General features: G+C 37.3%; 1 long non-coding RNA gene across 2 annotated transcripts; it reads left to right on the forward strand.

Moving 5' to 3' along the window:
- The first annotated feature begins 259 nt into the window (after window positions 1-259).
- Window positions 260-9,581, forward strand: LOC131246687 (uncharacterized). Of its 2 annotated transcripts, XR_009171468.1 has the most exons (4): window positions 260-2,186; window positions 2,731-2,875; window positions 9,026-9,122; window positions 9,255-9,581. It is a non-coding gene; the product is annotated as an uncharacterized LOC131246687 (long non-coding RNA). The 2 variants fall into 2 exon arrangements; XR_009171467.1 differs by lacking the exon at window positions 260-2,186 and having other exon boundaries at window positions 2,197-2,875.
- Window positions 9,582-9,951: the final 370 nt, after the last annotated feature.

The raw sequence follows: 9,951 nt of genomic DNA on the forward strand, positions 1-9,951 counted from the left end.
CTGCCATATAAACCTTTAAATGGAATATGGTGTCTATCATGTAATGCATACACCATCCAAGCCATTCATCAGGTGTGAACCACCAGGATGAAAGGACACCAAAACGCAGACCATTCAAAAACTCATGCAGACTGAATATATAGGTATTAAGTGTGATTTCACATTGCTCCCTTTGTCTGTGCATCGTTTAAAATTTAAATCTTGACGAGTACTTAGATGCACCATAGGTAATGGTCTATTTCTGCAAAGAAAGGTTTTTAAGGGGAACTTATAATAAGATCAAGTCCAAGAAGATTGGTCCATGCCGACTCAAGAGGAAGTTGGGTAACAATGCATATAAAATTGAGTTGCTAGAAGACTAAGATATCTTATCGACTTCCACTGTGGTGGATTCATTCGAGTACCAAGGCGAGGCATCTAATGCGTAAGATGAAGCCATTACTGATATGGATAAACAACTCGGGAAGAAAAAGAAGGAAAAAGTTGAACAAATATTGCGAATGAAGACTGCTAACACTCGACGGGGCCAATACAGGCAATATTTGGTGAAATGGAAGAACAAACCCTATTATGAATGCACATGAATCATGAGCGATGAATTGAAAAGATTATTTCTGATTGTCTACTACTTGTATGAAGTGTCCAACTCGTTGGAGTCGGTTTCTTTCCAGACCAAGGGGAATGATATAAGACCATTGTATGGCCCAACAAGATGTAAGCCCATAGCACACCATAGGCCTAACATTTGCTGATTTTTCGGACTTTATTTACAGAATTGGGGGCCTAAATCAAGGATTGTAATTCATTACTTTTGGGAGATATGGAGGGCTTATTAAAGATGTGATTGATATAATTGAAGATATGGGTTGATTTAGAGATATAATTACTTTCTATGTTTGCTCTTTATTATTAGGTTTTTACCATATTAAGGAAGATTAGATTGGTTTCAAATAAATTGTGATTGTTTGAAATCAATCTCTTAATTGGGGGGATTTTAATTAATGGTTCATTTATGATCTATAAAAGGGGGTGGTGGTATAGGAAGTAGTCATTTGAATATTTTTCTTTGTGTGGGTTTTCTTAAAGTTTTTTGAAGTGAAGGTTGATATCAATTAAGTTCTCTCCTTCTCTTCTCAATAGCCGGGTTGCTCCATCCTTCCAAGGTAATTTTCTTTTTTAAAGATGTGATGGGTCTACACTTGGGGGATCCTCTCTCTTCATTAATTCCTCTTTGTAGTGGTTTCCCAGGTCGGATGATTGTAAAAGTGAATGTGGTTTACTTAAATGGTTGAGAATGGAGAAAGCAAATCCTCAAATCTCTGATCTTTGTTATTGAGAAGAAACAAATCTTTGGGGTGCAAATACTCGAAGGATAATACACGAAAGGTGATTTGATGTTTTGTAGCAGTTTTAGGTTTAGAGATCATGGCTTTTATTGAAATCATAATATCTTGGCATATTAATCAAACTCATTATCGCTATGTAAGTGTGAGAGAATACAATTTGAAAATAGTGCAATCATGCAAGTGCTATTTGAGATAGAAGTAATGTGGGCTTGATCAATTATCTATACCCGTTGGAGTTTTTCATCCCCTGCATGCTTTTGCCAATCTTTCATTAGGTATTGACACAAACCAGCACATAAGCTACACGTGCACATGCTCACACACGCACATATTGGTGAGAAAGGAGTACCATGGAATCTATCTCCTGCGGTCTACCATACTATTGTGAACTATGTAAATCAGTGTACCCTAGACTACCATACTAAAAGGTAATTATTTCATTTTATGTAATAGCTGTAAGATTCCTACAATAGATGTGTTTTGTTCTCTAAGAAGGGGAACACCTCCCTCTCTTAATGCAATGAAGTTATTCTCTTCTAAATTCCCATTATGCTCTTCGGAGTCTTATTGTCTCAATCCAAATGTCCCATTCTTTTCTTGTTACACACACAAACACCATTGTTCTTTCATTAGTTAATGTCTTAATGACCCACCCAGCTACACACTCACTGTTGCTTCATTAATTAATGACACAGGCATGAACACATGCACATTTGCATGAAATTTACGAGAATTATAACTTGTTATTTAGTTCCACATTCATTGGTAACTAATATATCTCGTGCAGGATTTTCGTGGGCATATTTTTGAGAATGAATGTTTTGCAACCAGCGAAGATAGGTAATTCATACCCGCTTTTGCATTCTACCTTTTTAAGTTGAAGGAATGTTTTGCGTTCAGTGTGGATAGGTAATTCTCAAATACTGTTGTATGAGTTATAGGCTTTACGTTGAAGGAATTTTCTTCAGCATATTACTTGTGCCAATGTTCATTGCAAACTATTTGTTGTGCTATTTTCTTAGCTAACTGGCGGGTCATTGTTTTTCTTCAATTTTAAAGTTCAGATTCATACAAAGGGATTATAATCGTGGGGACCATTAAAAATTTTAACAGTAAATTATGCATTTGATTATGAATGAAAAATATTCACTAGAAAACTTTTACCACTTCATTTATAACGCATTATTTTCCTTGGTGTCAAAATATAGATAGAGCCTTGATAGTGAAAAAACAAATACTTTTTTATGGTTTCTTTGATTGCCATGTCTGAAGTAATCCTCTCATGTGCAAAGATGTGGAAATGAGAATGGAGAACCATCTGTGCGCCTTCAAACTCTTTTTGGAGCCCACCTGGCAGGTATATGGCATCTAACTCTCTCAACAGGGTCGCTCCATGGCATTCTACACCATGCTGATTATGTTGCAGCTTTTGAGAGGGAGGGAGGGAGGGGGAAAAGGGGATTGGAGAAAAGATAGGGTTAGAGAGCTCATCTCCATCGAGCTTCTTATCTACAAGTTCCAATATAAAGGTATAAGAATGATCACATTAGATTTATTTATTTATTATTATTATTATTATTATTTTTTGAAGGGAGGGAGGGATGAGAAACCATTCCGTGCAAAATGTGAATGGGCCCAAGACGTGGGATGCGCCCAACAGAATTGGTATTTACATTTTTCTTTCGAAGGTTTCTATTGGTATTTACATTATTTTCCCCTTATTCATATCTTCATTTATAGCTATTCATCTTAGGCTATAAACCTATTCAAGTCTCAACCTTTCAACACGCTTCATGAAAACGGATTGCCTCAAAGTCCAGGCCAATCCAATTGTTTTGATTAATGATAGAGAAGTGAAAAAGAAGAAAAGGAAATTGGAGAAAAGAGAAGAGGGTTAGCGAGCTCATCATCTCTCTTTAGCTTCTTATCTACAAGGTCCAATACAGAGGTATAAGAATGATTACAAATGATAAAGATCAGATTTTTGTTCTTTCTTTGAAGATTGCAAATTTATTAAATATGGAGCCAAAAACAACCCAAACAACAAAACAAAGAAAACGAAAAAGAAAAAGAAAAAACAACAACCGCCACTGAAAACCTGCGACAAAACAAAAAGAAACGAAAAAAACCTAATAAATAACTATACAACTTGAACATCAATGGAACAAAATTGAAAACGGCAAAAACTATACAACTCAAATGATAAAGGTGAGAATGGTTTTTTTAATTTTAATTTTAAAGATTCAAATGAAGAGTTGTGATCCTTTACAGGAGTCCCAAAGGTGATTTGCATCAGCTCAGGTGATGTTTCCAATACTTACCCTCAACTAGATCATTGATATTACACATGCCCAGGTTCCCATGGTATCTCTAATCTGGTTCCCAAGCAACTAGTGGACAGGTTGGATTGACTACGCACAGCGCAGTGGGGCCCTCATAGCTCGAATTTATGGGAGCTTTCCTTAGGGATCATTTGGATTAGACCATTCTAATGTCCTGGATATTTCAATTAATAGGTATTGCAATTGTGCGGAACTATAATTTGTTTGATTAGGAAGCCTCTTATAGTAGGCCATTGTGATTCCAGAAACTAGAATTCCCATCCGTGTTTTAATATTTATTTATTTAAAAAGCGTCCAAATTAAATGACCATAGTACAAATGGTTTGATCATTAATCTATACCATCCATCATATGGGTCCCACTCTTGATTGTTAAGCCCTCAAAGAAAATAACTTTGGTTGAATGATCCTAATCTTCTATTCAAGGCTCCGATCATTGGTTTATGACATCCATCACGTGGCTTCCATCCTTGATGCATCCCTCTAAAAAAAAGAAGCTTTGATTGATTGATCCTAACCTCTAATCAATGCCTAGGGAAATCAACAATCCATTTTTTGATCATACTAAACATGGTCTGATCATTGATCTAGACATCCATCATGTTTGTCCCACATTTGGTTTCCTATTCCTCTTTAAAAAATACTTTGGATGTGTCACGGCCTGAATCCTGCACAACAATTAACCGAAATAAAATAAAATATCCTAATCATTACCATTATAATCTAAAATCTAAAATAAACCTTATACTATAAGTCCTTTACAATAATTTTGAAACTTCTAAAAGAAATTAAACAGAAATAAACAGAAATAAAATGGCCAGAACTTCGTTCCATACGCTTCAGGCCAGACCCTGCTCCTAAAATTCAATATCTACAATAAAGAATGAGCTCAACATCCCAATGAGTATATCTCCCACAAGTTGTTTGAAATAAAAACACATCGGTCCATATGAAACTTTTTTCAAAACACTGCAAATCAGTGACTGAATAAACAAAGCTCTTAAACATATTCATACTTGAGTAAAATAGGTTTATCAAAACATTGAAAATTCCAGTGTAAAGTTTGAAATTCAAAGATTAAATAAGCAAAGATTTCTATGCAAAATCGTATGAGATAAAAAATGAATGAATAGATGCAAGCTATGCATAAAGTAATCCATAATCCACAATAATTAGTACGGTTCATCCTTTTGAACACCAGGGCCATTTCATACTAGTCAGCCAACACTCTCCCCAAAATAACCCTATTTGGCAAACTATTGATGGGAACCTGTTGTAATACTGACACCTCACCCGCTAGGCTTAGACAATGGGTAACCCACTTGTATAATGTAGGCTGGTCAAACCTCTACTCTATCTGGCACACTATCGATGGGAACCTATTGCATCCCAACATGATCACCCATCCGGCCTAGACAATTGAGGTTCCAAAAGTTAACAATTGGGCTTCTTGGACTTAACCCAGGGGTCTTGATTGCCCCACCTATTTATGCTTTTAGGGACTTTTAACACTGGGGATTCGATTGTCCCACCTATTGTTCCGGTGTTCCAAACACAATTCCAATGATATGCATGATTTTAATAATAAAAAATCAAATATTTCCAAAACATCTCATGATCGCTCTTCTTTGAACAAACCATAGCATATGCAATGCATATAAGTCCTTCATGATTTTGGAATATTCAAATCATCACATTCAATCCTTCTTTCATCAAATTCTAAAAGGAGGAATAAATTATTAAATATGCAATGCAATAGTCCAAATCTTAAAATTACACCTAAAACCCTGAAATTTCTAAAACATTGTAGATAAGTAAGACCTTATGAACCGATTTGATGGCAAATAAACATCACGGTGGGCCCTATGGAAGCTTCAATGGTGGACATCATTGCCACCACGGCTTCCTGTGGGGTGGTCCACTTGAACTTTTTATGTGCCTACTTTTTACGCTCTTGCCCTAAAATGACCCATCAAAAGGGATGGACGGTGTAGATAAAACACATACGTCATGGTGGGCCCTAGAGCCCTTGATAGGCCCGTTCGTTTTCGGCGTCTCCAATCTGCTCCCATAAAAAAGGCTTGGAAGCCATTTTTTGGGACCAAGAGATCTCAGTAGCCTTCCAGAACTCTAGAACCCCAAAATCTCTTCCAAATCACCAGATTTCTTTGGTTTTTCTTTTCAAATTATATGCCGAAATCACTCGTTTTCCCATAATTATCTATTCGAAGAAAGAAAAAATAAAGGGAATCGGAGATTTTGTTTGCACTAACACCTACGAACGATGCACCTCTTTGATTCGAATAGGCCACCAAATGAAGCTTCTGATCAGGGCAATCTCTTCTTCAAGTACTGAAATCCACCTTGTTGAAAGTTTCTCTCTTTTATTTTTATTTTTTTTCCCTTTTTTTTTTTTGGATAGTTATGGTGTCCTGAGTCTCACGACAACTCTGGCCCTTTTATCATTGAATTGGTGTTTGGCTACAGTAGTCCCATGACGGGGTAGGTGTTGTACCACGAAATATCGCGACAAAACATATTAAAATCCCGATAATTGTGATAATATCGTCGATATCGCACAATATTTAGTGATATCGAACTATATTTAGCAATATTGTGCGATATATTGATCGATATCTAGGATTTCGTGCATTTTTTTTATTTCTTAGTCTCTGCCGAATGGTTTCGTATTGCCAGACCTCGATACCGATAATATCGGCTGATAGTATCGATTTTGCGAACTCTGTTCGAAATATCGGTATCGTGGTATGTATCATACCTTTGGGATATGGATACGTATCGATTATTGCATAGGAATTAGAATGGATTGGTTGTATAGCGTAATGTATTGTTGTTATTGGAAACATGGGCAAACATTGGGAATTTGATTGAATTTTTCAATGAAATTTCAAGGATTGTTAAAAAAAAGACACCAATACACATAAATCAAAGCATTACAAAAAACTAGTGTACATATAATAGGTTTTCTTTGTATGGGGTCCTAATCTATGCGTTGTCTAATTTTATTTTATTATTATTTTTTTTTTTACACACTCACACACACCCCCACACACTCGCGCCATAGTGGGATTTCACCACCTATGGATACTCGAACTCTTGACAGGGTGTTGAAACTACCGAGAGTCTAACCACCCTAGCAAAAGGATCCAATCTATGCGTTGTCTAATTGAATTGATGCAAGTTTATTCAAAGTCTATTCTTATAATTTATAAATGTATGTGTATCTTAGCATATCCTGAAGTTTTATTTAGAAGTTCCACCATTTTACACATGTTTCCCCAATGATTCCCTCAATCAAATGATATATTTCCGGGTATTAGAAATAATATCGGCGACATTGATACATGTTTCCATATCCTAGTTGGATTCATTTAACTATATCAATAGTACAAACACTAGGTGCAACCCATAGTGATTTTGTTGTGAACTGTTGAAAGGTTGATGGTTGGATAGGCCCGTTGTGCCCAAGCATGTAAAAAGGCCCACATGCCCCATTCATGTTTTTACTATTATCAATAAGAGTACAGGGCTGGGATTTTAATAGACCTTAAGCATCTCTCTCTCTCTCATTTCGCTACATGAATCTCATGCAAATAGCTAACTGATTTTAATGTTGTAGTAAAAATAACTTGCAATGTGAGCTACGTAGCGTGTAGCATGTGCTATTTATCATGTAGCGTAGGCTACATGCAACTTAAGCTATTTGCATGAGCTATGTAGCGTAAATGATAAGCAACGTAGCATAAAGTCTAAGCTACACTACGTAGCATAAGCTACATGCTACAGTGTAGTTATTTAAAACACCGCCCAGAGGATGCACAAACATTTCCAAAAACCACCTCAACCCGTTAATTCAGCACCTGACTAGAAGCCTTCCTGAAGAGTCCGCCAAAAATACAAGGCGCTCTCTATTTTCCATCGTAGAACTCGAAAATTGATGTAAAAGATAAGTGGGGGCCGTACAAGAGGAAACTTGTAATATGGCACCTACGACCTTTAAATTTACCTTTTTTAGCCCACCTGAAGCGTAAGTTCGGTTGTGGCAGAATCTGAGGGGGGGGGGGGGGGGTATATGGATCCCGTTGGACCCCATAAGAAGTCAAGAATGGCCCTCCCTTCCAACTATTCCCCTTGGTGTGGCCCACTTTATTGCAAATCAGCCTGATTGTTGGGCCCTAGGTCTGATGTGGGATGACGCTTCTGATGGTTGGAGTGGACTTCACATACTCATCACATTGGGCCCGTCAAAAGTCAATGCCGGGCGTCCCACTCCCAACTGTTTCCCTTGGTGTGGGGATGCCTGCGATTGATTTCGTGGAGGCCCCACTATGTTACATGTGTCTTCTAATGCACTCAATTGAAACGTCTTTCCAAGTAATGCATTCAATGGCACATACACAACACATTGGGCCCTCAACGAATTCAACTGTGGGCATCACACAGCCAACTGCTCCTACTGTTTTGGCCACCTGAGTGTTGGTTTGGCATGATTTTGTGGCCCATCATGGTGCGGCCCACAACAAAGCATATGCACTTCTATAATATATGGGTTTTGCTAACATCCCTACCTTCATGGGGACTTTAGCAATGCCCCCAGAGCTTTTGAATGATACATGGGACACCCAACCATCAATCAGGATGGTTAATTCAGGAGTACCTTCATGGGGACATTATCAATGCCCCCATAGCTTTTGAATGACACATGGGACACCCAACCATCAATTGGGATGGTTCATTCAAGAGTGCCATTGGGAGCAAGCCATGGCACAAGAATCATGCCAATTTGATGATCCTAAACCTATGAGGCCACTTTGTTCCAACCATTTGTTTTTGCAAGCCATAGATCACATAGTTAGAATCATCAAACCAAAGTAGTTCGGTGATGATTGTTTCTTTTTCTTTGTGCAAAGGATAGTTTTGTGTCTTTCATTTATCAACAGTCTGCATTTCTTCTCCATTTGTATGTGGTCCTTGTTGGCTATGTGTTGTTCTATGATTTTTTATTTTTTTTCAATTAAAAAGAGAGAGAGAGAGAGAGAGAGAGAGAGAGAGAGCTGTTACAACCCATATTGTAAAGGTAATGGTGGCGGCCATTACGGCCACGGTTACCGTTATGGAATACCTTGCTTCGTTAGAAGTCTTTTTTTATTTGGTTACATTCACAAGCATTGTGTTTTTTTTTTCCTAGTGATTTTCTGCCGTTCTTGTGAATTTTCAGATTCGGTCGATGTTTTCTTTAAATTTGTCCTTCCCTGCTAATTATTTTCCGCATCTTTTCCTGCATCAAAATGTCTTCATTTTTTCATTGATAATGCAGTTGATGGTTCAAGTTTCATGATATTGACTGTGCTGTCTACCCATAGGTCGTAAGAGGAGCGTCATTGATTCTTAATTGGCTGCAAGGTGAAACTGAGGTGATTTTCCTGCCTGTCACTTTTTCCACAATTTCTGACCAAGCTGTAAATTTTGTTTGAACACTTCTGGTGTCCACTGATTCACGCTGTTTCAAATTTTCAGTAAATTCAAAGGTCTGTGGCCTTTTGCAGGTGATTCCCTGTAGACTTGGATCTTGATTGGTCCATCAGCTTTGGCGTACCCTTTATTTTGATTAGCATACTTTGCATTCCGGGCATACAACATTGAGAGTAGATTTGATAGTTTCAGTCGACTCCAAATTGCCATTAGTTGTGGCTATAAAGGTATTAGGTTTTTGGTGATGTCACATATTGGAGTTTATGGTTGGTTGGACTGGGGAATCTCGTACTTATTGTAAATATTATATCTTTACTGGGATTCTAAATATTTGTTGTTTGGATTTCATAAAAAAGGGTATCTTGTCTATATAGGTGGATGAATTTGTGCATGGAACTTTTTTGGTGGAGATGCTTTCAATTTATTACAGTTGCTAGAGGAAAACCTAGTTGAAGTTGTGTTGGAGCTTGATCTCTTCTAGTTCATTTTGTGTAGATATTTTCAGTTGCAAGCTGAGTTTCTATAGATGAATGCTCACCAGCAGAATGGCTATGACCGTTGCTTTTAAATGGTTGATCATCATAAATTTTATAATTCGGTTGCTTGTCCAAAATCAAACTTTCCCCTTTAGATGGTTTCTTGGAACATACCAATGGAAGCTCACATTGACACCAGTTGGGGCTTTTTTGGTTTTCCACTTTCTTATGAAATTCTAAGTAAATGAGCCATCATTATCATTTCCATGTGTTTGTTTAAACAAGAATTATGGCT

The sequence above is a fragment of the Magnolia sinica genome, chromosome 5 (assembly GCF_029962835.1).
Source record: "Magnolia sinica isolate HGM2019 chromosome 5, MsV1, whole genome shotgun sequence".
Lineage (NCBI taxonomy): Eukaryota > Viridiplantae > Streptophyta > Magnoliopsida > Magnoliales > Magnoliaceae > Magnolia > Magnolia sinica.